This window comes from Artemia franciscana, chromosome 7 (genome assembly GCF_032884065.1).
Source record: "Artemia franciscana chromosome 7, ASM3288406v1, whole genome shotgun sequence".
Classification (NCBI taxonomy): domain Eukaryota; kingdom Metazoa; phylum Arthropoda; class Branchiopoda; order Anostraca; family Artemiidae; genus Artemia; species Artemia franciscana.
In genome coordinates this window covers 55,179,623-55,205,075 of record NC_088869.1, presented here as the reverse complement: position 1 = coordinate 55,205,075, position 25,453 = coordinate 55,179,623, and the positions used below count along the sequence as shown (strand labels likewise).

The 25,453-nt window shown below is 34.0% G+C and overlaps 1 protein-coding gene across 3 annotated transcripts in view; it reads right to left on the bottom strand.

Moving 5' to 3' along the window:
- LOC136029479 (neuron-specific calcium-binding protein hippocalcin-like) overlaps window positions 1-23,051 on the bottom strand; it is a 140,189-nt gene extending 117,138 nt beyond the window's left edge. The window contains exon 1 of one of the 3 annotated variants that reach the window (XM_065707906.1): window positions 22,926-23,051. The gene's annotated coding sequence lies outside the window, so the exon portion shown is untranslated. Of the gene's footprint in view, window positions 1-2,928; window positions 2,975-15,865; window positions 15,957-22,925 lie in introns of those variants that run through there. The other 2 variants (XM_065707903.1, XM_065707905.1) reach the window with 2 other exon arrangements.
- Window positions 23,052-25,453: the final 2,402 nt, after the last annotated feature.

Genomic DNA, 25,453 nt, shown 5'->3' with positions numbered 1-25,453 from the left:
CTAATCTTTGCTTTGTAAATTTCCAAGAAAAAAAAAATACTAAAATACACAAAGGAACGTGTGAAGAATTTTTCCCAAAAAGTTTCCAAGAAGAAATACCCCAATAAATGTGAATGTACGAAAAAATTTCCTGGTAAAAATCTGGAAGAAGTAATAATAGTTTTTAAAGGAGTTTCCAAGAAGAAGTTTTACAGCTTCAACTGACTAACCCAAGTCAGGCCTCTTATTAACTATAAATCGGCCAGCAGCCTGACAATTTTTCTACCAAAGAACGTATCTGAAAACGTGGGTATCGACTAATAATTTCAGCACGCAGGAAAACCAATGAAGATGACACAATAGTGCCTACATAGGGTACCAGCAAGACCATTAGTTGCTAAGACTGTTACACGAGAAAACAGAAGTAAACGAAATAAATGAAACAAAAAGGGTGACAAATCTCTGTTAATGCAATACTTCTATGTACCATCCATCTCCCCTAAGAACCGTAAATGTAAAGCTACAAATGTAAAGCAATGTTCAAATATAAAGCTGTGCTATCATGACTTTGATGTCTCTAACGGTGCATTGCAGGTGGCAAACCGTAGTAACTTCACTTTAACAACAGAAGTTGCTTGAAATTGACGTCCCTTGGCAAAAGTGTACCCATGATCTTTGTTCGGAGAAAGGAGCATTTTTCGTTGGAGGGAGGATGCTTTGTAAAACCTTTTTTGAAAAAATTAATTTTCCTACTTTTTCAGCAGAATTAAAAAGAAGTCTAAGTAACAAAGTCTAGTAACTAAAAGAAATTCTAGGTAACATAGAAATTTCGGCTTGGTGAATGGATAGATGTTAAGCCAATGAATGCAATCATCTAAGCATTTTGACTTTTTGGTGTAAGTCACAAGCCAATGGATGCAATCATCTAAGCATTTTGACTTTTTGGTGTAAGTCACAGCTTTAAGCTTGACTCAAAATTGTACAAATCGCAGGGAAAATGAACTTTAACTTACCTAGGTTAAACAAGCAGCTAAAATTAACTATACAGAATAGGCTCATTAACAATGTTCATAATCGATTTGGCACAAGAAATAAAAAAAAAAAGATTTTATCAAATTTTATCAATTATCTTGAAAAAAGGTAAACTGTTTTTTAACTTTGTTTTTGCTAGTAATATAAAACTCTAATACTCTGAAATCACGTATGACGGTTGAGATAGTTTCCTAGATTCATCTTCGAGGCTAGTTTCATTACATTAACCTGTTTATTTCTTTAACAAGTTAAAATGTAATTAAATAATGGACGAATATTATTATATTGAACTAAATCAAATACACAATGTTGATGTTAATCATTAACAAAGATAATTAATATATTTCGTTATTTAATGGTTTTTTTTAATTAATTTTTTTTTCATTTTCAATTACATGGTCAGGAAATTTTTCATGTAATATCTAGTTTGGTTATTGAACCTGTAAAACTGAACAATTAATAACTGCATTCTTTTGTCTTCAAATTATTTTTCAAACATATCGCGTTATGCGAAATTCTTCAAAAGAGTTTTCAGTTTCTAATGTTAAGATCCAATTTAAAAAACTTATCTTTGGCGAACAAGGAAAAAACTACAAAGAGACAGTTTTTCCTCTGACCAAAGGACAGAAAAAGGAAAATTAAATGATGCCTTTCGCTCTTCTTTTTACTTATTTTAAATCAGAGAGGACATGATGGATATGTAATTCTGCTGTATCATGTTCTGGTCTGAACATTGGATTGCTTGTTACAAAGACGGAAACTTAAATCTTGGAGTTTTGGATGATTAGATACAAAGACAAGTTTTTGAAAACGTTCTAGAGACTTTGCTAGAAAAGTGTTTGTAGTGAAACTGAAGAAGTATACAGGACATCAACTGAACCATTATTGTCTCTCTGACTATCCAAAAAGTAAATGAAAATGAAGAAAAATGGCTATCGGACACTATTTTTTTTTTACTAAAAAAAATAGTGCTACACCATCTAATTTGTGCTTAAAAATTTGTACTAAAATTGAAAGAAATTCCAACTAAGAAATTTGACTAGCCGTAATTTTCTTAGTGCCAAGAAAACTCTTAGTGAATTTAATCAAAATGATGCATTAGGGCCTAATTAAGACTGTGAATTTCTTCTGTGTCTTCAGTAAACTAACCCAATTTGTCATAACCTGAAATTCTTTTTTTTTGGGGGGGGAGGATATCTTGCTTTCCTGGAGTCTATTCAATGGGTTACCGACAATCCTTGACTGCAAGGATCCTATGATGGGCCTCTGGTATCTGAATTCCAGGTCCAAGTAGCCAAGTAGAGATCGATCTACAGCGCCACCACGGGTAAACAAAACACTCTGCATGAATAGTAAATAATCCCCCACTATCACCTCAGAGCTTTTAAAACTTAGATTATTCGTCCTTCGAGGAGAGTTTCATAGCTGCTGTTCTACCGTAAGTACTTCGCCTTATTGTATCAGATTAACGACACTTTTTGACTACTAAGGTCCCTGCGTCGGCCCTGCGGTGCATTATTGCAGCATGATTCGATCTCTGGGTCCCGTATTACCAAGCTAAGGTCAAACCCACTGCGCCACCACAGGACACTTCCTCTTAGGTTATTTTCGATGTTCCAATTTTGAATCTCACTCTTTACATCAGTATTAGGTGATGATTGCTCCCTAATCTTCTTCAAAAATATTTAAGCATAATAAACAAATCCATAGTATAATGTATTCTAAGGAATATATTATTATTTCTCTTATAAATTAAGAATTATTAGAAAAAATGAAAATCCTCCTTTCTTTGGAAATATAGTTTTTCATTGGCAATAAGCATTAGTATGGATTTTTTTTTAGTCAAACTTAGTTTAGAGTAGATATTAGCTAAGATTACTGCTGAAACTGTGGGCTTGATAAGAAATTTTGACTCACCTCTAAACTCACTTGAAATTCAATCCAGTTTTTAAACCGAGTCAAGTAAAGCTTAAATAATGCAAAAACATCAAAATCTTCAAAATTATGCAAAGCCATAAAACTTAGTTTATTTAATTAAGCCCTGATTACTGCTAATCCTGTTTACAATAACAAAAAGACGAATAATTAGATTTGTTTTTGAAGTAATATCGGTAAAGGTTACGAGGTCCTACCTATAAAAATGTAGAAGTTTAATTTTTCACCAAAAGGAAGATCAAGGATTTGTTTGTTTTTTTTTGCTTTTTGTTGTTGTTGTTATATTCTTCCCCGGAGTTGATGGTGTTGGACCAATGGTTCCAAAAGATTGGGATAGGGCCCATTCAAACGTAAATCAATAGTTTTATCACTCTTTTTTAGTGACCAAAACACTGGAGGATGATTTATCCCCTCCCACGTTCCTTGTTTCTCCAAAGACATTGATCAAAAATTTAGATATCTATTTGATTCAGTATAGTCAAAAAGGTCTTTTTCTATAAAGAAAATTACACGGCCAGGAGGGAAATTTCCTGGCATCATTTAAAAATGGTCAGAAAGTAAATAATAATGAAAAACAAATGTGTCAGCTGAAAGTAGGGAGTTAACATTAAAAATTAAACCAAAAAGAAATCATCTTCTATATGAAAGAGACTACCCCTTCCCTAACCCTAACTATTTTCACTAAAGTTTGACTTTAGTTCCAATTCCTTAAGAAAGCCTGCTCCAGCACAAGGGCCGTTGAATTTGAATACAAATTATTTAAAAGGAACTTTAACACAGCAGTGTAATGAGCTTGGGTTGAGAAAGGGGTAGCCCCCCTCATATATAGAGTAAATCCTGTTCGTTTTAAGTTTTAATGTTGCTCCTTACTTTCAGTTGAAGACTTTTTTTGGATTGTACTAAGACCATCAAAGGTTCCTATACATAAATTGAAACACTAACACTAAAAAATTTAAATGTTTAGTTTTCCCTGAAGCAAAAACCAGATATTTTATAATATTTGAAGATTTTACAACAACTCTTAAAATGAGTAGGCACTAAAAATAAGGGGGAGGAGGGAGGTTATTGTCTGTGGGTTTTTTTTCGTTCTAATATGCCAAAGATAAGAAGTGCACAAGTTTCATACCTGTGTGACAGGTTTCACGAATTCATTTAAAAAGAAGTTTCGAATTTCAGTTTTTCTTTCCACAGTAAAAAAAAAAATTTCTTTAAACGGTACTTTTCTTTCCAAACTAAGTTTATTTGAATGTAAATTTAAAAGTCTATTTGAATTTTAGCTCATAACTTAGGAGTAATGAAAACATTTTCTTGAATATTTTTTATATTAAAAATATATTCAAATACAAATTGTCTTGAATGGTAACTCATCTGCTAGTAAATACTGTCTATTCAGAATCAGCATAAGAAATAAGCTTTTTCTTCGCTAATTGAAATATTAAACAAAAATAAAACTTGAAAAGAACTTTTGAAGGAAGATTCTTAGTTTGTAGTCGGAAAAGAAGCAAATTCCACTTTCTATGAAACTCAATAGGGTTTTTTGTGTCTGCTCTATCCAATCAAGGTCTACTCACAACTGCTAAAAGCTTCAGCCTCTCGTTTTAGCTTGCAAAGAAAGTGCAAGTAAGCTACAGAAAGCCAGGGAACAGGCATTTTTCTTGTATAAGACCCGACATTGCATTAAGCTTTTGTGTAGACCTAGAACCCTTAAAAAGAAGATGAAAGCAGCATTATTGATTTACTAAAAAGCATCGTGAAAAATGTTTCTCTGGAAGCATCTTGATAAATGTAATCTACGGAGTCAGAGAAGAAAATTATACTACCAGCCCATTTAATCAAGAGCGGTATACATATAGTAAATAAAATAAAAACGTTTTTGTCAAAAATAAACGTTTTCTTTAAAATATAGTCCTCATTCGAAATCAACGGTGCTTGTGTTTCTGCAGTCTTTCCTGAAGAACAGCACAATAAGCGAAACTTACATTGCATATGCTGATGACATTATCCTTCTAAGCCGTTCCAAGTCTTGTCTTGTTTCTAATTTTCATATTTTAATTAATTATTTAAAAGATATGGACCTTTCTATCAGTTTTGAAAAATGACAATTTTTTTGTTATAAATTGTTTAGAGGATAATGTCAGGGCGACTCTCGATTGCGGCAATGGTGTTATTTTTTAGTCGTCCGCAATAGTCACTTATTTGGGATTACCTTATGCTGCTTCGAAAAGAGATTTTAAACCAGTCCTGGTTCAGCATGTTCAGATAAAACTACGCAAGGCATTTGGTCTTTTAATTCGTTTTTGGGGTCTTTACCATCGTGATGTCCTTGGTCGTATGTATAGCGCTGTTGCTCTGCCTCACGTAATGTTCCCGTCCCTCCTCTTCCGTAATTTCAGACCTTCTGATCTTTCACCCATTAAAGTTTCTTATTTAAAATTTTGCAAATTTTTACTAGCTTTTCCCCTTTCTTTTAGTAACACTGAGATTGTTTTAAAGCTTAAAGTGAAGGATCCTGTAGTCTGTATAAAGAAAAAATATAAAACATTTGAAGACAAGGCGAAAATTATCCTTTTAGGCTACAATTTATTTCCGTTTTTTAGTAACAGTTCTGGCTCTTGACGATTTATTGGCTAAATTATTTAGCAAGTGTTTTTGCATCTTTTTTTCACTTTTTAAGTGTTTGATCAATATTTGATATTTTTTTATTGTAAGCGTTATCGTTTGTCTTTTCTTTATATTATATTGTAGCCTACTCCTCATTTTTTAAGGGAAATAAAGAAAATAAATATATATATATATAATATATATATATATATATATATATATATATATATATATATATATATATATATATATATATATGTATATATATATATATATATATATATATATATATATATATATACATATATATATATATATATATAATACAACTACAGAAGAGAGAATAATGAGGACTTTTTTTTCCAAGACAGTGAACCAACAAAACCTATTTGAATATTTCGGCCCTATATCTAAGGGCCGTCTTCAGCAAAGAAAATAATAAACAATAAAACACTTACAATAAAAGTTTTCGGTTAAAAATCCATCCTTTCTTTTTAAAATAGCCTTGGCATCATTACTTCTTAACGAAAAGTTCAGCCAGGACTGTGTGATAAAGCTAACATTTTACAAGTTAAAAAGGTTTACTCATTGAACTAATTGTATTTATTGAAAACTTGAATAATTTCTTATTGCGATATTTGCCTTCTCTGCAGCTAATCTTGTAGCTCTTTTGGAATTGGGCTTGCTTTTATTCGTTCCTATTTTTATTTTATTTTCAATTAGATTATTTTCTATAATTAATTTTGTGTACATAGGGTTGATACACCCCTCTTAGACGAGTAACTGGGGTTTTACAAAATTTAGTAATAAGATTACAGCAACACAAAGAAAGCGTTGAAAAAGAATTAAAATCTAGAAAGAACTCCATATCTTTCGATTCAGCTTTAAGCAATCATATTTTTGAAAATTCAAACCATTATGTTCTCTTTGACGAAACAATTCTAATTAGCAATGACCTAGGAATCAAAAAGATGTCCGCGAGGCAATCGAAATCAAACGAAATTTAAATAATAATACATTCCTAAATAGAGACTTAAGTGAATACATACTCAACCCTATGTACACAAAATTGATTATAGAAAATAATCTAATTAAAAAAAAAACAAAAATAGGAACGAATAAAAACAAGCCCAATTCCAAAATTACTACAAGATTAGCTGCGGAGAAGGCAAATATCGCAATAAGAAATTATTCCAATTTTTAATAAATACAGTTAGTTCAATGAATGAACCTTTTTAGCTTGTAAAATGTTAGCTTTTATCACACAGTCTTGGCTGAACTTTTCGTTAAGAAGTAATGATGCCAAGGCTATTTAAAAAAAACAGAATGGATTTTTAACCGAAAACTTTTATTGTGTTTTATTGTTTATTATTTTCTTTACTGAAGACGGCCCTTAGATATAGGGCTGAAATATTCAAATAGGTTTTGTTGGTTCACTGTCTTGGGAAAAAAGTCCTCATTATTCTCTCTTCTGTAGTTGTATTATGGAAAGGCAGTGTGGTCTTCGTCATTATTTATATATACATACCTTTCATTATTGAAGAAGCGATTGTTTTATTCAAATAATCTGATTGGTATATAATTTTGAGGAATGAAAGAATCAGAGATATAACATTTAATATACCATCTTTCGCACACGCGTTCTTTTCATTATTGCACAGAATGCTGCATTTTGACATCGATATTACTAACTTGAGAGCTTCACTGTGGTGTTCATTAACTAGATCATGGGAAGTAAGAAAGATTCCAGGCTAGAGCCACTATAGATTGCAGGTTTGTAAATTACTGACAAACAGGCAATTGCAAATCAGATTGATGAGTATTTTTCAGAAGTCCCTGTAATTTTTAAGCATGTAGGTAGAGAACATAAAAACTGGCTGTAGAAGGTTGAATTTTGTGACAATAGGGGAAGACGTCTGAGCTTTAAGCTTGAGCAAGGCACTTGCGGTGAATTGGAAAAGGTGATCAAGTCAATAAAATCTAACTTAGCTGCCACTATGAGGTTGAATCATTGCGCTTTCGGTGCAGCTATGATTTACTTTTTACCCTGTTGGCTTCACATCATAAACATGTCACTACACACCGAAACAATTCCAGACATCTAAAACGAGGCAAAGTGATGCTACCACATAAAGAATATGCTAAGCCGAACATCGTGAGCTAAATACTTTTTTCTATACTACATAATATTCAAAAATATAAGGGGGGAAAGTCTACACAGTCGAATGTATGATTTTGAATAAAAATGGACTTCTTTCTGAAACACAGAATAATTTCAGGAGGAACAATACAGGAAGAGGAATGATCCATTCTGTTGTAATACATGTCAGATTTTGTGAACATTTGTCTTGAAAACGGTGGACATATTCTTACCGTATTTGTCAGTTTTAGAAAGGTATTTGATATAGTAGATTTTAATATCAAACAGTTCGTGGTAACGAACTGTAAAAGAATCGCATTTTAATGCTGATTTTAAATATATAAGTTTCATCAAGTTTAACCTTACCCATCAAAAGTTACGAGCCTGAGAAAATTTGCGTTATTTTAGAAAATAGGGGAAACGCCCCCTAGAAGTCATAGAATCTTAACGAAAATCACACCATCAGATTCAGCGTATCAGAGAACCCTACTGTAGAAGTTTCAAGCTCCTATCTACAAAAATGTGGAATTTTGTATTTTTTGCCAGAAGGCAGATCACGGATGCGTGTTTATTTGTTTTTTTGTTTTTTGTTGTTTTTTTTTTGTTTTTTTTCCCAGGGGTGATCGTATCGACCCAGTTGTCCTAGAATGTTGCAAGAGGGCTCATTCTAACGGAAATGACAAGTTCTAGTGCCCTTTTTAAGTGACCAAAAAATTGGAGGGCACCTAGGCCCCCTCCCACGCTAATTATTTTACCAAAGTCAACGGATCAAAATTCTGAGATAGCCATTTTATTCAGCGTAGTCGAAAAACCTTATAACTATGTCTTTGGGGACGACTTACTCCCGCACAGTCCCCATGGGAGGGGCAACAAGTTACAAACTTTGACCAATGCTTACATATAGTAATGGTTATTGGGAAGTGTACAGGCGTTTGAAGGAGGATTTTTTTGGTTGGGGGAGGGGTTGAGAAGAGGGGGATATGCTGGGGGAACTTTCCATCGATAATTTGTCATGGGGGAAGAAAATCTCCATGAAGGGAGCGCAGGATTTACTAGCATTATTTAAAAACACAATGAAAAAATAAATATGAAAAAGTTCTTTCAGCTGGAAGTAAGGAACAGCATTAAAACTTAAAACAAACAGAAATTATTACCCATTTGAGGGGCTCACCTCCTCCTAATACCTCGCTCTTTACGTTAAAGTATTTTTAGTAATTTCAACTATTTATTCTACGGCTTTTGTGATTCTGGGGTCATTCTTAATGAATTGGGACAAAATTTAAGCTTTAGTGTAAAGAGCGAGGATCTGACAAGGGGGCGAACCCCCTCATATATGTAATAAAAATATGAGAATACAAAAGTTCTTTACGTAAGCTAATTTATAAGTTACGTAAATCTTTTACTAATAAAATTATTCGTAAAAAATTAAAAGTTCTAGTTGCCTTTTTAATTGACCAAAATATCAGAGGGCAACTAGGCTTCCTCCCCCGCTCTTTTTTTCTCAAAATCATTCGATCAAAATTATGAGAAAGCCATTTAGCCAAAAAAAAAATGCAAATTTCGTTTTAATTATTCCTCTGTGGAGAGCCAAAATCAAAACATGCGTTGATTCAAAAACGTTCAGAAATTAAAAAAAAAAAACAAGTTTTTTTAACTGAAAGTAAGGAGCGACATTAAAACTTAAAACGAACAGAAATTACTTCGTATATGAAAGAGGCTGCTTCCTCATCAACGCCCCGCTCTTAACGCTAAAGTTTTTTACTGTTTTAAAAAGAAGAATTGAGAGACAGAGTCAAACTTTAGTGTAAAGAGCGGGGCGTTGATGAGGAAGCAGCCTCTTTCATATACGAAGTAATTTCTGTTCGTTTTAAGTTTTAATGTCGCTCCTTACTTTCAGTTAAAAAAGCTTGTTTTTTTTATTTAATTTTATTTCAAAAATGAGGATTTGTTGTTTAAAAGCTTCTTAACTGGAAAATGTTTTAATTTTATTTAATGATGTTATTTCTATTCAGTATTTTTTCTACTGCTTTATGTTGATACGATGAAATTCAGTTCGCCGGTAAATTCCTTTAGTTTGTCTGCAGATAACACTATTGTTACTTTTTTCAGTCGTTGTGTTGATTATTTAATAGAAATGGTTAATACTTTATAGAAATGGCTTAACTTTATAAATTTACCAGTTTTGGTCTCATATATGTTAATGCAGGTAAAACTAATTTTATGGTTTATAGTAGAGTAAGATCATAAATTGAAAATGTTATTGAGATGAGGACCATTGAGTCAGTAAAATTGTTTGTGATATATTGGCTTTTATGTTGAATTCAAATTGTCTCGAAAACCGTTACAGTGATTTTGTTATTTCTAAAGTGTCAAGAGGATATTTGTCCAATGAAAAAATTTCTCACTAATAAAATATTACTTCTTTTACGTCATGCAATAGTCAGCTCTTATATTTTTTTTATGTCTGTGTTTTACTCTAATTATAAATGTGTCCACATTTTTCAAAGTGAATTGATAAGAATAAGATGATAATATGTAAAAGATTTTAAGGATACACAGACTTGGTACAGAAAACACAAGAGATGAATGCTGGGCAGGTTAGAAAGTTTTGGGTTCTGATATTTATGGATGAACGTCAGGATTATATACCTAGATATTTTTGTTTATAGAAGTGATAGTTACTTACATGACTGAAGTACTAGGAATGTAGATCAACTTGCGATTGAGCAGAGGTGGAGAACTAGTAAAGGATTTGTTATTCCCCATTTGGTACCAAGTATGTGAAATGTGCCTCCGGTGGTTATTAAGGTGGCTGAATATATACTATAATTTAAATCAGATTGAACAAGTATTTCTTGGGAGGGGACGTCAGGGAATTATATTTTGAACGTTTTTTTTTTTTACGAGAGATTTTGATTTGACTAAATTTTTTTTTGGTTTTGGGGGAGAGGGATTTTTCTTTTCCAGTAGAGCTATTCAATTAGATTTATGGACATTGAGTATTGTAGTTGTCGGTCTTAAAAACTTTGTTGATTCTTGGACGGCTACTTGTTAAATGGTTAAATGGTGTATCGTTTGTCAATAATTTAAATTCCTCAGATCGCATTATTTTAGCAAATCTGATTTGTTTGCTCCCATGTACTTCATTAAGCTATTTAACCCTGTATCTCATATTCAAGTATGCATTGCTAAAAAAAAGGCCAGCATCTTTTACCTGTCTTCTGGCCAAAAAATACAAGATCCTACATGTTTGTAAATGGGAGCTCGAAACCTCTACAATAAGGTTCTCTGATGGAGTTGAATCTGACGAGACATTTTTCATTGCTCAACCTTTTTATACGATCATTTGTTTCTTCTTTTAATTGTTTCCTCTTTTTGGAAAATCAGGAAAAGTTTCTCAGGGTCTTAGCTTTTGATGGGTAGTGCTAAACTTAATAATCTTATATGTTTAGAATCACCAGAAAAAGCCAATTCTTTTGATGTATCTATTGATGTCAAAAATATTGATGCTCCGTTTTTCAGAATTTGATTACTGTTGGCTGTATTACTATTGGATGTTTCGTTTTTTAGAGTTTGGTTACTATGGGTAGTGGTGGATATATTTAAGATAATTGAAAGTTTGTCCATAAAACATTTAGACCAATCGAAAAGTGGCGTTCACAATCACCCTTTTCCGCAATGTTTCGCTTATACTGGAGGGGTGATACTTCAAACCTAATTTAACACGATTCTTGGTGAATTTTCCCAAAATTGTTTTTTAATATTTTGATGTTAATGAGACCTCCTAATACCTGACATCCCTGACCTAAATCAAGCAAAGTCACTTCTATCTAGTTCAAGTCTAAAGAAAAATTGAAAGAAACAAAAGAAGTTATTTCGTGAAAGAGAAGCAATACACTAATAATAAAAACTGATGTTTTGTCACAGCGTACAATTCTATAATGAATGTAAATAAAAAAGACGATAATCAAGAAAATAAAGTCAAACTAGGGGAGAAAAATAAAAACAAGACAAACCTGCACCATTATTCTGTATTCTATTTTTGAAACCTGTCAGTACTTCTAAGCCAGTTTTATCCCTTCATGCATTTGAAATTAAGATACAAAGTCGAGTGGAAAATTGAAACGGAAATTGAATAATCATTGCTTGCTCCGTTAGTTCAGGATGGGCAAGTGTTGCACCTGTTTAAATTAATAGAGAGAAGAGAGCTTCTCTAAGATGGTTCTATTACTGCTTGACAGGCAAAAATCAGAAGCCTCTTGTTTTAGTCTCCAGGGATACAAATTGGTAGCTTTGCATACTATGGAGGTTGATAAATTAATTATAGCGCAAAAATAATTTAGAATGGTTTTTTAAAGCAATCTCTAGCAACAACCCTTCGAAGTGGAAACGCTTGTCAGTTTTTTAGCCAAATTTGTCTCAAGAGTTGTCACTTCTCAAGGGAAAAGTCGATGTGACAGGGAATTTATGCAGTAGTCCCAGATTTTCCTAGCATCATCATTGTGCTGTCATGAGAGTGTGGCAGCTTAATGAGTAATAAGCCCTAGTAAAGTTGTGTTTCTCAAATATTGATCCTAGATAATTTAATCAGTAAAATTTAATTTAATTACTAGCATTCGATATATTCTAAAAGGTCTCCTTCAATTTAATTTATTTTTCAAAACTTAGCACAAAGTGAATTAAGTATCTCTAAACTAACCTCTCTGATTCAGGATTCAAACTGGAAAATTTCCGCTTTATTAGAATTTTAATGCTGTACTATATTTTTCCTGTTAATGCGAGTGAAGAAGATACAATGACCAATGCATTCCTGAAGTTTGTTTTTTGTTCATTAAAATGGTTGAAACACATGAAAACCCTTGCCGAGTGACATCTCTCACCAACTGATCAGTCAGTCGGGGAACTCTATACCTTAATTCTAAATGCATGAAAATATTAAATCTGGCTTAGAAGTCAGATTTAATGTCTTCATGCATTTGGAATTAAGGTATAGAGTTTCCGACTGAGATCAAGCTGCATCAGTTTTTTAGGTTAAAAAGAAGAAAAAGAAAGAACTAAAATTAATTACCTCCTGACTGAGGAGCAATACAGTAGTAACCGAAAATGATGCTATATCTAACGTAATCATGCTATCATGCAATGAATTTAAGCAAAAACGACAAATATCAAGAAACTGAAGTCAAATTAGGGACGAAAAATGCCTGACATCCACAGCGTTATTTGGTGTCGAATTTTTGAAAGCTTGTCATCTCTTCTAAGCCAGGTTTAATGTCTTCATGCATTTTGAATTAAGGTATAGAGTTGAGTCGAAAATTAAAAGGGGAATTGGATACTCATTGCTCGCCTTGTTAATCCAGAATGGACAGGTATTGTACCTGCTCTAATTAATGCAGAAAAGCAAATGTTTCTAAGATTGTTCCATTACTGTTTGATAGAGAAAAATCGGGAAGGTCTTGTGTTATCTTCAGGGCTATGAATTGGTAGCTCCGTTTATTGTGGATGTTTTCAGAAATACCCCTTTTTTTGGTTTGCTTTTCTCTGTCTGTAAACAAGGCGTAATTTTTTCTTACGAGGAGCAACTCGAGCTAATAGTAGCAAAAACTCTTAGGGGCAAAACCCTTCAAGTCCTTCCACACTAGGCTAACGTAAAATGGAATAAAACCAGTCTAGTTGTGATCTTAATTATCAGAATCAACATACAATAAAAATTAAAATATTTAATGAAGATTTAATCTCTGATCAAGCGTCCAAGGGTTTTTTGGAATTAATTGCTTAGCCAGAAATTTCGTTTTATTTCTGTTTTATTAACTTTACCATCATGTAATATAAATCTACGTAACGTGAACTTGAGTCTACTTCGCAAAAGGGATTTGATATTGAAGTATGCATAGCGTGCTAGGTTGTACAAGAAGTTTGTTTCAACCTTCGAATGACAGTAACTCATGTGACTTCCCCATGATTTCAAGTGACCCAAAAAAAAGACAATTCTGGAAAGCAGGTGTCAAAATGGATATAACAGGAATCTAGCACATCAGCAATAGGGACTCTTAACTCTTAGCTTAACTTTCATTTAACTTTAATTTTCGAATTTTAACTTCGGCTTTTTACAATCCCTTCTCCCCCTTGAAACACAAGTAAAATTACTGTAGTTTTCTATCTAGAAAGGCTTTGGGAGGGTTGATCAGTCAGACACGCTCCTCGGGAATACTGCAAATTTTGCGATTTCCGATTAAAGAGTTTGTGGTAAAAACTGTAAGTAAAGAGCAACTCGAGCTATAGTGGCCAAAACTTTTAGGGGCTAAGCCCTTCGACAATTCAAATGATATCATAAAAATTGCATTAATAGATTGAACGTATCAGAGAACCCTGTTACAGATGTTTTAAGCACTTATGTATAAAATGATAAATGATGAATTTTTTACCAGTAGAAAGATTCCGGATACATTTTAATTGTAAAAATTGATATCTAATCCCTCTTGATTCCTGGGAGCACTTTTGGCCAGCACCTTTATTATTGGTACAAGGGAGAACATAGTGCCCCCTTCCATTGCAAAAATCTGTTTCTGTGTAGCATAAAATATTACATTTACCTGCCTGGTGGTACAGAGGTGAAACAGACGAGCTGGGACATCATGAGCCTCGAGAGAATATTTCTTGGAAGGGGAGGTGGTGTGACGAGGACTACCAGGAGTCTGGCTCTCAGTTATTCCAAATGTTAATTTGTCTTTTTTTTCTTTATAAACATTGATTCAATGTATTTAAACATATTTATACATTTTATGAAATTTAAACAATAGAAAGCGCCATTGTACAGGTCGTGATGGTTTCAGTCGAGTTGGAAATCAAAATTCACACAGAATCTCCATCCATATGAAGAATAATTCTCCTTTCTCTCCACCCAAAATTCTGTTTTAAAACATTATGAAGGAATTTAGAAAGAAAAAACTTTTATTCATCCACATTTATTCACTTATTTTATTCATCCAATTTAGACTAAGTGTTCAAATCTTGTCCGAAATTTTTATTACAATCTAATAATTTAATTCTTAAGCAGAAAAACTCAAAAAGCAGAATGCTCCCAATGAATTTACAGTCGAATATAAATTGCCGATATAAAGTTGTCGATATATAAAATTTATCAGCATGAAATCGGGGTTTTATGGAACCAATTACCGACCCACATAATATCTTGGTTAGACCTGGATATAATTTGAAAACAATTTTAAATCAAACAGAAGGAAAACGAGCTTTTGCAACTGAAAGTAATTAGCAACATTAACACTTAAAACAAACTTAAACTATTCCGCGTATGAAAAGGTTTACCACCTCCCCAGCCCCTTACTCTTTTAGTAAATGTTGATTTTTTTTCCAATTCTCTTTATTTGAGAATGCTGAAACGCAATGTTCCATTGAATTGAAATAAGAAGCTTTTTAAACCTCTAAAACAAATAGCGTAACAAGCGGAATTATCCTGACTTTTATTTAGTTTTCCTAATTTGCAAAATCCCAAAATAATCGTATAAAGTGTCATTCTTACATTGAGTCCCGACATTTGAGCAATATTTTTTACATTTGAGTAAAAACTAAGTGGTGCATATCTTCAAAGTCATTTTTTATTTTGTGAGCACTATTATGCAGAAGGAAAACCTTAAAATAAAAATGAAGAGTTGAGGATAATAGCAGCTCTCTCATCTTCGGGATTATCTTGAAGTTGACATTCAAAATGCACAAAAGCTTGTTTTTCAACAAGACTTTTTAAAATGAAAGTTAAGATTTGCGCTGAAACTTAAAATGAACGAAGACTGCCCTATTTATGAAAAAGACTGCATCCCTTCACTTTTTTTGTTAAGCCTTGGTTTATTTTTCATTGGCATTATGATTAGTATAAAAAATTTCCTAAAAATATGAGTGTAAAAAGCAAGTGTCCTTGGGTGATAGAACCCTTTATACACAGAATAGTTTCTTTTTATTTTGTGTTTTAACGTAGCTCTTTACTTTCATTTAGGATAAGTTTGCTTTTTATTTAATTTTATAACAAGTTTAGCTTCATCATTATCCTACTTGACAAATAGTATGGCCCACATAGTTGCATTTACATTAAAATGCTAAATTTAAACCATTTCCAAAATCAAAACTTGAGTTCATGTTATAACGACGTAAGCTAGTTACTGAATCTACCTTAAAATAGAGAAACCTTCAAGGAAACCATAAATCCGGCTATTTTTGAGGCCACCATGTTAACCAGTCAAGAACATAGAAAAGAGTGATACTTTAGAAAAGGAACTGGAACAATTAAGAGAACTTTCCATATCGGGAACTATTGCGCTATAGTCGATCTCTGAAAGCAAGTTACAAAATAGAGGCTTTTTGCAAATAGAGGCTAGACGCCTTTTAATAATCCAATGAATATTAATGATTCTGAATGCAACCTAATTGCTTTACAGATTTAAAATAATTGCGGGGATGAAAACAATTTAACTTTAAAGGATAAGATATGCGTCTGCTTTTAAAGTGCTTTTCAGTCTATTTTTGCTCATTTGAAATTAGATTGCCAGGTCACTTATTAAACAAAAGGTTGATTTCAAGCATGTTTGACACATGAGCGCAAAATTCAGGGGCCAAGGGTTGGATTGTAATCCTCCTTTACTAATAAAAAGGAACACAAAAAGACTTAACTTTAAGACTTTTGTCCATTTGTATTTGAATTCCTTTGTCAATGGGTCTATTTTTTAAAGTTATTTTTATTTTTATTTAAATGTTACTACTAGGCCCCGACCGATATGGATTTTTGCGATTGATACTGATACTGATGTTTCACTATCGTACCGATACGATACCGATATAACATGCAGCAAATTCTCCTCCGAAAAAAAAAAACTTACTTAAACTTTAAATCCCACATTCTCTGCCCAGATTCGTACTAACATGTTTCTCCCTGGTCTATCAAACAGTTCGTGGTAACGAACTGTAGTAAGGAGCGATCCGGCTCAATAGTAACCAAAACTCTAAAAAATTGGATTTTGATATCAATAGCTACATCAAAAGAATCGCATTTTAATGCTGATTTTAAATATATAAGTTTCATCAAGTTTAGTCCTACCCATTAAAAGTTACGAGCCTGAGAAAATTGGCCTTATTTAGGAAAATAGGGGGAAACACCCCCTAAAAGTCGTAGGATCTTAACGAAAATGACACCATCAGATTCAGCGTATCAGAGAACCCTACTGTAGAAGTTTCAAGCTCCTATCTACAAAAATGTGGAATTTTGCATTTTTTGCCAGAAGACAAATCACGGGTGCGTGTTTATTTGTTTGTTTTTTTTTTTTTCCCCAGGGGTCATCGTATCGACCAAGTGGTCCTAGAATGTCGCAAGAGGGCTCATTCTAACGGAAATGAAAAGTTCTAGTGCCCTTTTTAAGTGACCAAAAAAATTGGAGGGCATCTAGGCCCCCTCCCACGCTCATTTTTTTCCCAAAGTCAACGGATCAAAATTTTGAGATAGCCATTTTGTTCAGAATAGCCGAAAATCATAATAACTATGTATTTGGGGATGACTTACTCCCCCACAGTTCCTGGGGGAGGGGCTGCAAGTTACAAACTTCAACCAGTGTTTACATATAATAATGGTTATTGGGAAGTGTACAGACGTTTTCAGGGGGATTTTTTTGGTTTTGGGGGTAGGGTTGAGGGAGGGGGCTATGTGGGAGGATCTTTCCTTGGAGAAATATGCCATGGGGGAAAAAATTCAATGAAAAGGGCGCAGGACGAATCTGGTCACGTTAGAAAAAAACGTCAAATTCAGAGCTTAATATACAATGCTGGGTGTTCGGAGCCTCTCTATTATGGAGTATAATTTGAAAATAACACAACTATACGAGCGATAAAACATACATACCACAACCATAACTCAACTAACGAAAGAACTGCTAAGAGATAACACAACTATAAAGCGAAAACAGGTGAAAACTAACGGGAAAATAAACGAACTAAGAGGTGGAAGGGGCCCAGAGAAAAAATATAATCCTTTTTCAATTTTGAGCCTAACTTCCGCAAAGGAGTAATAATGTCAGAAGCCCCGAAATACCGAATTATTTTCTTTTCAAACAGTTCGTGGTAAAGAACTGTAGTAAGGGGCGACCCGGCTCAATAGTAAACGGCCCTCTAAAAAACGGAATTTTGATGCTAAAAGATACATCAAAAGAATCGAATTTTCACGCTGATTCTAAATATATAAGTTTCAATTAATTTAGTCTTTGTCATCAAAAGTTACGAGCCTGATAAAATTTGCCCTATTTTGGAAAAAAGGGGGAAACATCCCCTAAAAGTCATAGAATCTTAACGAAAATCACACTATCGCATTCGGCATATCAGAAAACTCTATAGCAAAAATTTCAAGCTCATATCTAAAAAAATGTGGAATTTCATATTTTTTGCCAGAAGACAAATCACGGGTGCGTGTTTATTTGTTTGTTTGTTTTTTTTTTCTTTTCCCCAGGGGTCATCGTATCGACCAGGTGGTCTTAGAGTTTCGCAAGAGGGCTCATTCTTACGGAGATGAAAAGTTCTAGTGCCTAACTATGTCTTTGGGAATGACTTACTCCCCCACAATTCCTGGGGGAGGGGCTGCAAGTTACAAACTTTGACCAGTGTTTACATATAGTAATGGTTATTGGGAAGTGTACAGACGTTTTCATTGGGATTTTTTGGTTTGGGGGGTGGGGTTGATGGGAGAGGGCTTTGTGGGAGGATCTTTCCTTTGAGGAATATGTCATGGGGGAAGAAAAATCCAATGAAAAGGGCGCAGGATTCTCTAGCATTACTATAAAAAAAAAACAATGAAAAAATAAACATGAAAACGTTTTTTCAAATGAAAGTAAGGAATAGCATTGAAATTTAAAACGAACAGAGATTATTACGCATATGAGGGGTTCTAAAAATACTTTTGCATAAAGAGCGAGGTATTTAGGAGGAGATAAATTCCTCGCTCTTTATGCTAAAATATTTTTAGTAATTTCAACTATTTATTCTACGGCATTTTTGATTCAGGGGTCATTCTTAAAGAATTGGGACAAAACTTACGATTTAGTGTAAAGAGCGAGGTATTAACGAGGGTGCAAACCCCCTCGTACGCATAATAAAAATATAAGAATATCAAAGTTTGTTATGTAAGTTAATTCTTAAGTTACGTATATTTTTTACTAATAAAAACGTTCGTTGAAAATTAAAAGTTCTAGTAGCCTTTTTAAGTAACCGAAAAATTGGAGGACAGCTAGGCCTCCTTCCCCACCCCTTATTTCTCAAAATCGTCTGATCAAAACTAAGAGAAAGCCATTTAGCCAAAAAAAAATAATATACTAATTTCATTTCAACAATTTATGTGCGGAGAGCCAAAATCAAACATGCATTAATTCAAAAACGTTCAGAAATTAAATAAAAAAACTAGTTTTTTTAACTGAAAGTAAGGAGCGACATTAAAACTTAAAACGAACAGAAATTACTCCGTATATGAAATGGGTTGTCCCCTCCGCAGTCCCTCGCTCTTTACGCTAAAGTTTGACTCTTTGCCACAATTTTACTTTTTAAAACAATTAAAAACTTTAGCGTAACGAGCGAGGGACTGCGGAGGGGACAACCCATTTCATATACGGAGTAATTTCTGTTCGTTTTAAGTTTTAATGTCGCTCCTTACTTTCAGTTAAAAAAACTAGTTTTTTTATTTAATTGCACACCAAAGAGCCTCAATTATCCACTGTGGACTCCGAATAATATCGAAAAGATTTATTCAGAAAAGATTTAGAAAAACAAGAGCTAAGAGCTCATATGGCACTTGTGACGAGGCCAGAAGAGCCAAGAGCCAAGAGCTCATATGGTATGAGCTCTAACAAAATTCTAAGGATCAATAGATTAATTTAAAAGGAAAATCAGAGGCTTAATGCCGGTCGGGATTTAAAATAAGAGATCTGAGTCAGGATGTCCTTCTAAATATTAAAATTCATTAACATCTGATCACCCACTCGTAAGTTATAAATACCTAATTTCTTCTTATTTTTCCTCTCCCTTTAGCTCCCCAGATGGTCGAATCTGGGAAAACGACTTTATCAAGTCAATTTGTGCAGCTCCAGGCCACGCCTACCAATTTTCATCGTTCTAGCACGTCCAGAAGCACCAAAATCGCCAAAGCACTGAACCCCTCCCCCCAACTCCCCCAAAGAGAGTGAATCCAGTACGGCTACGTCAATCATGTATCTATGACATTTGCTTATTCTATTCACCAAGCTTCATCCCGATTCCTCCACTCTAAGCGTTTTCCAAGATTTCCGATTTCCCCTCCAACTCCCCCCAATGTCAACAGAACTGGTCGGGATTTGAAATAAGAGCTCTGAGAAATGAATTCCTTCTAAATATCAAATTTAATTAAGATCCGGTCACCCCTTCTTAAGTTTAAAATACCTCAATTTTTCTAATTTTTCAAAATTAACACCCCCAGCTCTTACAATGAGAACGGATCCGTTCCAATTATGTCAATCAAGTATCTAGAACTTGTGCTTATTCTTCCCATCAAGTTTCATCCCGATCTCTCCACTCTAAGCGTTTTCCAAGATATCTGTTTCCCTCCTCCAACCCCCTATGTCCCCGGATCCAAGTCGAGTCGAAAATGGAGCATCTGAGACATAAGATCCTTCTATATACCAAGTTTCATTAAGATCCGATCACCTATTCGTAAGATAAAAATACCCCAGTTTTCACGTTTTCCAAGAATTCCGGTTTCCCCCTCCAACTCCCCCCCCCCCGATGTCACAGTATCTGGTTGGAATTTAAAATAAGAGCTTTAAAGCACAAGATCCTTCTAAATATCAAATTTCATTAAAATCTGACCACCCGTTCGTAAGTTAAAAATACCTGATTTTTCTGAATTACCCCCCCCCCCCCAACTCCACCAACGAGAGCGGATCCAGCCTGATTAAGTCAGTCACGTATCTTAGACTTGTTTTTATTCTTCCCATCCAGTTTCATCCTGATCTCTCCGCTTTAAGTATTTTCTAATATTTCTGGACCCCTCTCCTAACTGCCCGCCCCCAATGACGCTGGATCCGGTTGAGATTTAGAATAAGAGATCTGAGTTACGAGGTCCTTTGAAATATGAAGTTTCATGAAGATCCGATCTAGATCTTAAAATCGAAAGATTTTTCTAATTTTCCAGAACTAACCCCCCCCCCCAATTCCCCAAATAGAGCGGATTCGTTCCAATATGTCAATCACGTATCCAAGACTTCTGCTTATTATTCCCACCAGGTTTCATCCCGATCCCTCCACTCTAAGCGTTTTCCATGATTTTAGGTTCCCCCCAAACTCCCCCCATGTCACCAGATCCGGTCGGGATTTAGAATAAGAGGTTTGAGACACGATAACCTTCTAAATATCAAGTTTCATTGAGATCCGATCACCCGTTCGTAAGTTAAAAATACCTCATTTTTTCTAATTTTTCAGAATTAACCCTCCCCCCCCCCTCGACTACCCCAAAGAGATTGGGTCTATTTCGGTTATGTCAATCATCTATCTAGGACGTGTGCTTATTTATCCCACCAGGTTTCTTCCCGATCCCTCAATCTAAGTGTTTTCCAAGATTTTAGGTTTCCCCCTCCCGACTCCCCCCCAATGTCACCAGATCCGGTGGGAATTTAAAAAAAGAGCTCTGAGACACGATATCCTTCCAAACATCAAATTTCATTAAGATGTGATCAACCGTTCGTAAGCTAAAAATACTTCGTTTTTTCTATTTTTTCCGAATTAACCAGTCCCCCACTCCCCCTCAGATAGTCAAATTGGGAAAACGACTATTTCTAATTTAATCTGGTCCGGTTCCTGATATGCCTGCAAATTTCATCGTCCTAGCTTACCTGGAAGTGTCTAAAGTAGCAAAACCGGGACCGACAGACCGACAGACAGACCGACAGAATTTGCGATTGCTATATGTCACTTGGTTAATACCAAGTGCCATAAAAATCCAACAAAATAAATTTCTAGTCTGTAGTATAAAACCATTTTAAGTCGGTTTAGTATGTGTCAACAAAATAGTCCATTATGCCAATCAATGCAGACACATATATTTAGTTTGTCTGTCATTAAGTCAAGAATTTACATCCATGGTAAAAAAAAAACAGAAAATTATGAATATGATTTTTGAAAAAGGGGAATTACCTAAAAATTATAAGAAAACCTTAATTAGACCACTGTATAAGAAAGGTGATAATAGTGAGTGTGGTAATTATATAGGCATTAGTCTGGTCTCTATAGATAGCAAATTACTTAGTAATATGATACTCTTTAGACCGGATGATGCTGTAGACAAAGTTATAAGAGAAGAACAGTGCGGATACAGAAAAGGTAGAGGATTTTTCGACCAAATTTTCACTCTTAGGTTAATAATTGAGAAGTGCCTGAGTAGTCAAACACCTTTGATCTTCAGTTTTATAGATTAAATGCAAGCATTCGATTCTGTTGATAGAGGAGCTTTAGCAAAGATCTTATCCTTGTATGGTATTACATAAAAAAAACTAGTTTTTTTTAACTGAAAGTAAGGAGCAACATTAAAACTTAAAACGAACAAAAATTACTCCGTATATGAAATGGATTGTCCCCTCCGCAATCCCTCGCTCTTTACGCTAAAGCTTTTAATTGTTTTAAAAAGCAGAATTGTGGCAAAGAGTCAAACTTTAGCGTAAAGAGCGAGGGATTGCGGAGGGGACAATCTACATATCAGTGTTGAGCTTGATTTACAGATAAAATCATTCCTGCGCTGTCTGATATTGAAACAATAGTATTATTGGAGGAAATTATAGGCTATTAAACCACAATTAATTTGTTACTTATTTAAGCATTTATTCTCTGGTTTATCTTAAACTACTTAAAAGCAAGATTTTTGAAACAAAAGTGAAGAGTAACATGACAACTTAGAACAAGTAGAAATTATCCTGTATGTGAGAAGGTCCTCTCTCTCCCCCTAATCCTCTTACACTATATGCTATTCAACCGAAGATGTATTAACAACAGGTAGATTTTTTATACGATAGTGAAAAAGAAAAAAACATTTTTTCTTATAAAAAATAATGATAAAATTCTGAATACTTCGGCTTCACATCCAGAAGCTTTCATCAATGAAAAAACTAGCTTAAACAAAACTTATAAAGAAAAATACCCAATACTATAATAAAAATACGAAAAACCAAAGGAAACTCACATTTAAACAAAATCCAATCGAAAAGAAACCAAAGCACAAATGATAACACAGCAAAGCACGATATTTGCTTTAGTTCTCCGTCCTATTAAGAAAGTTACCCCTTGCTAATATTTTTTCTTTTCAATTGGAAGCAGATAGCTAGTACGGTCCAAGAAATTATTTACACAATAGTTTTACTAATGCTTCACCGAAAGTATTTTAAGTAATATAAACGTGACTTCTTGGTGATTGCAGGAATTTTACATACTAATTACATTTTATGATATTTGGTTGAAAGTTGTTATTACTTAAAGCAAATGCACATTAATAAGCCCTTGCATTCTTAAGGCATTGTGAAAAATATGGTGTATTCAATTTCCTCTGCTTTGCATTACAGCACGCGTTTTTGAAATATCGAGGAGAGAAGTCAAACTTTAGCGAAACCTCCTTAACGCCCCGCTCTTTACGATAAAGGTCTTTATTGTTTTAAAAAGTAGGTTCGTGAGAAAGAGTCAAATTTTAGCGTAAAGAGCGGTATGTGGAGGAGGGGAAAGCCCCTTTCATATACGGAATAATTTCTGTTAGTTTTAAGGTTTTATTTCGCTCCTTACTTTTTGTTAAAAAATTTGTTTTTTTGGCTAAATGGCTTTCTCAAAATTTAGTCTGACGATTTTGAGAAAAAAGGTTGGGGAGAGGGCCTAGCTGCCCTCCGATTTTACGATTACTTAAAAAGGCCACGAGAACTTTAAGCTTTATTTATGACCCTTTTTATGAGTAATAAATATACGTAACTTACAAATTAAATTACGTAAAAGACTTCTATATTCGTATATTTTTAATACGGATATGAGGAGGGTTTGCCCCCTTATCAATGCCCCACTCTTTACACTAAGTTTGAATTTTGTTCCAGTTCTTTAAGAATGACCCCTGAATCACAAAGATCATTTAATTAGAATAAATATCTCTTTTGAAATTACTGAAAATACTTTAGCGTAAAGAGCGAGGTATGGAGGAGGGGATGAACCTCCTCATATATGTAATAATTTCTATTCGTTTTAGGATTTAATTTTGCTCCTTACCAGGGGAGGATCTAGAGAAAAATCTTGGGGCCACTCGACCAAGGGTGCCAATGTGATTCGAGTTGGGTACCAAATTAAAAAGTTTATTTTAAAAAAGATTGAAAAAAAGAAAAAAAAGAACAGAATAAGGGCGCGAGAAATATCTTGGGGAAGGGTCACCCTCGACCCCATGGATCTGCTCCTGGCCTACATTGCTTTTAACTCTTTCATTCATCTAATTTAAACCTAATTAGCTATATAGTTAAAACATATAGATAGAAAGATTTATCACGCGAAAGCCCTATTGGGCCATTTGCAATTTAATTAGTCATAAAATAAAAATTAAGAATGTTTTTGAGTGGGAAGTGGACAGGGGCAGTTCAAAAAAATTATCCCTTAACATAAATTAATGATGTAAGTTGCCTTGACATATCCCCATCATTGAAGCCAGGACACCATGCCCTAAATCGACGTTTGTGACATGAATCGACATGAAGTTTAATTTATTTTGTATAGGAAGCAAAAAACAAAATAAACTAAGGTTTTGAATTGGATACGGAACAAAACTGTAGTCCTTAGAGTGCGTTTGAAATCTGAACAGTTATAGTTGGCTTGACCAGGGCCAAATCACCCGTAGTTCGGGTGATAAGATTCGAACCTGAACCTTGTACCAACTCACCCAAAACATACAAGATGCGTTATAAATGCATTCAAATCATATAACAGCGACAAAATTAACTATAGTAAGAATAATAGCAATAACTATAGCGTATTTTATAATAATCGTGATAATGTCATCTACTCAGATAATATAGGAAAAAAGGTTACTTTATTACGGTACACTTAATCACATCTGAAAAGTCAATGAATGATGTAGTTCTGGTTTGTAAGTCCTGGTCATTTTTTTCTTTGTGTGCCCAACATCATTTGCATTTAAAGTGACTAGAAAAGTCTATTTTATTGATGCTAAAAGGTCTTGCGTGACCATTAGAAATTCTTGTTTTGTGATACTCTTATACCCTATAACGGCTTATGTAAAACATACAAGCTTCGACAAAATTATTCTTGAATGAAACAGGACCATGCTCTTACTATTTGAGCATTTTAGAAAGACAATTTGATATACAAAAAAAAAAAAATGCTACAAAAATCTACCACAAGTCAGACTTTAGTTAAAGACCCTCTTATTATTATGTCGGATATATAGATGTCCTATATTATTATCCCGTGCGGCCCTAATCACTGCCAATGGCTTATTTTTCCTTTGTTCCTTTCTCAGTGTCTCGACACGATGTTAATCGTTAAATAACACGTAGTATCTAATTAATGGAATGACAACCATGGAATGATACTGTCCAAAATGTCTGAAACTATTTTGATCAATATTTTACACAATGTTCAGTTACAAAGTATGAAAATCCATACTCCTAGCTGTATAAATTCATGGGAGATTGTGATACTGGAAGCCAAGGTAAAGACAGTAGTTGACAC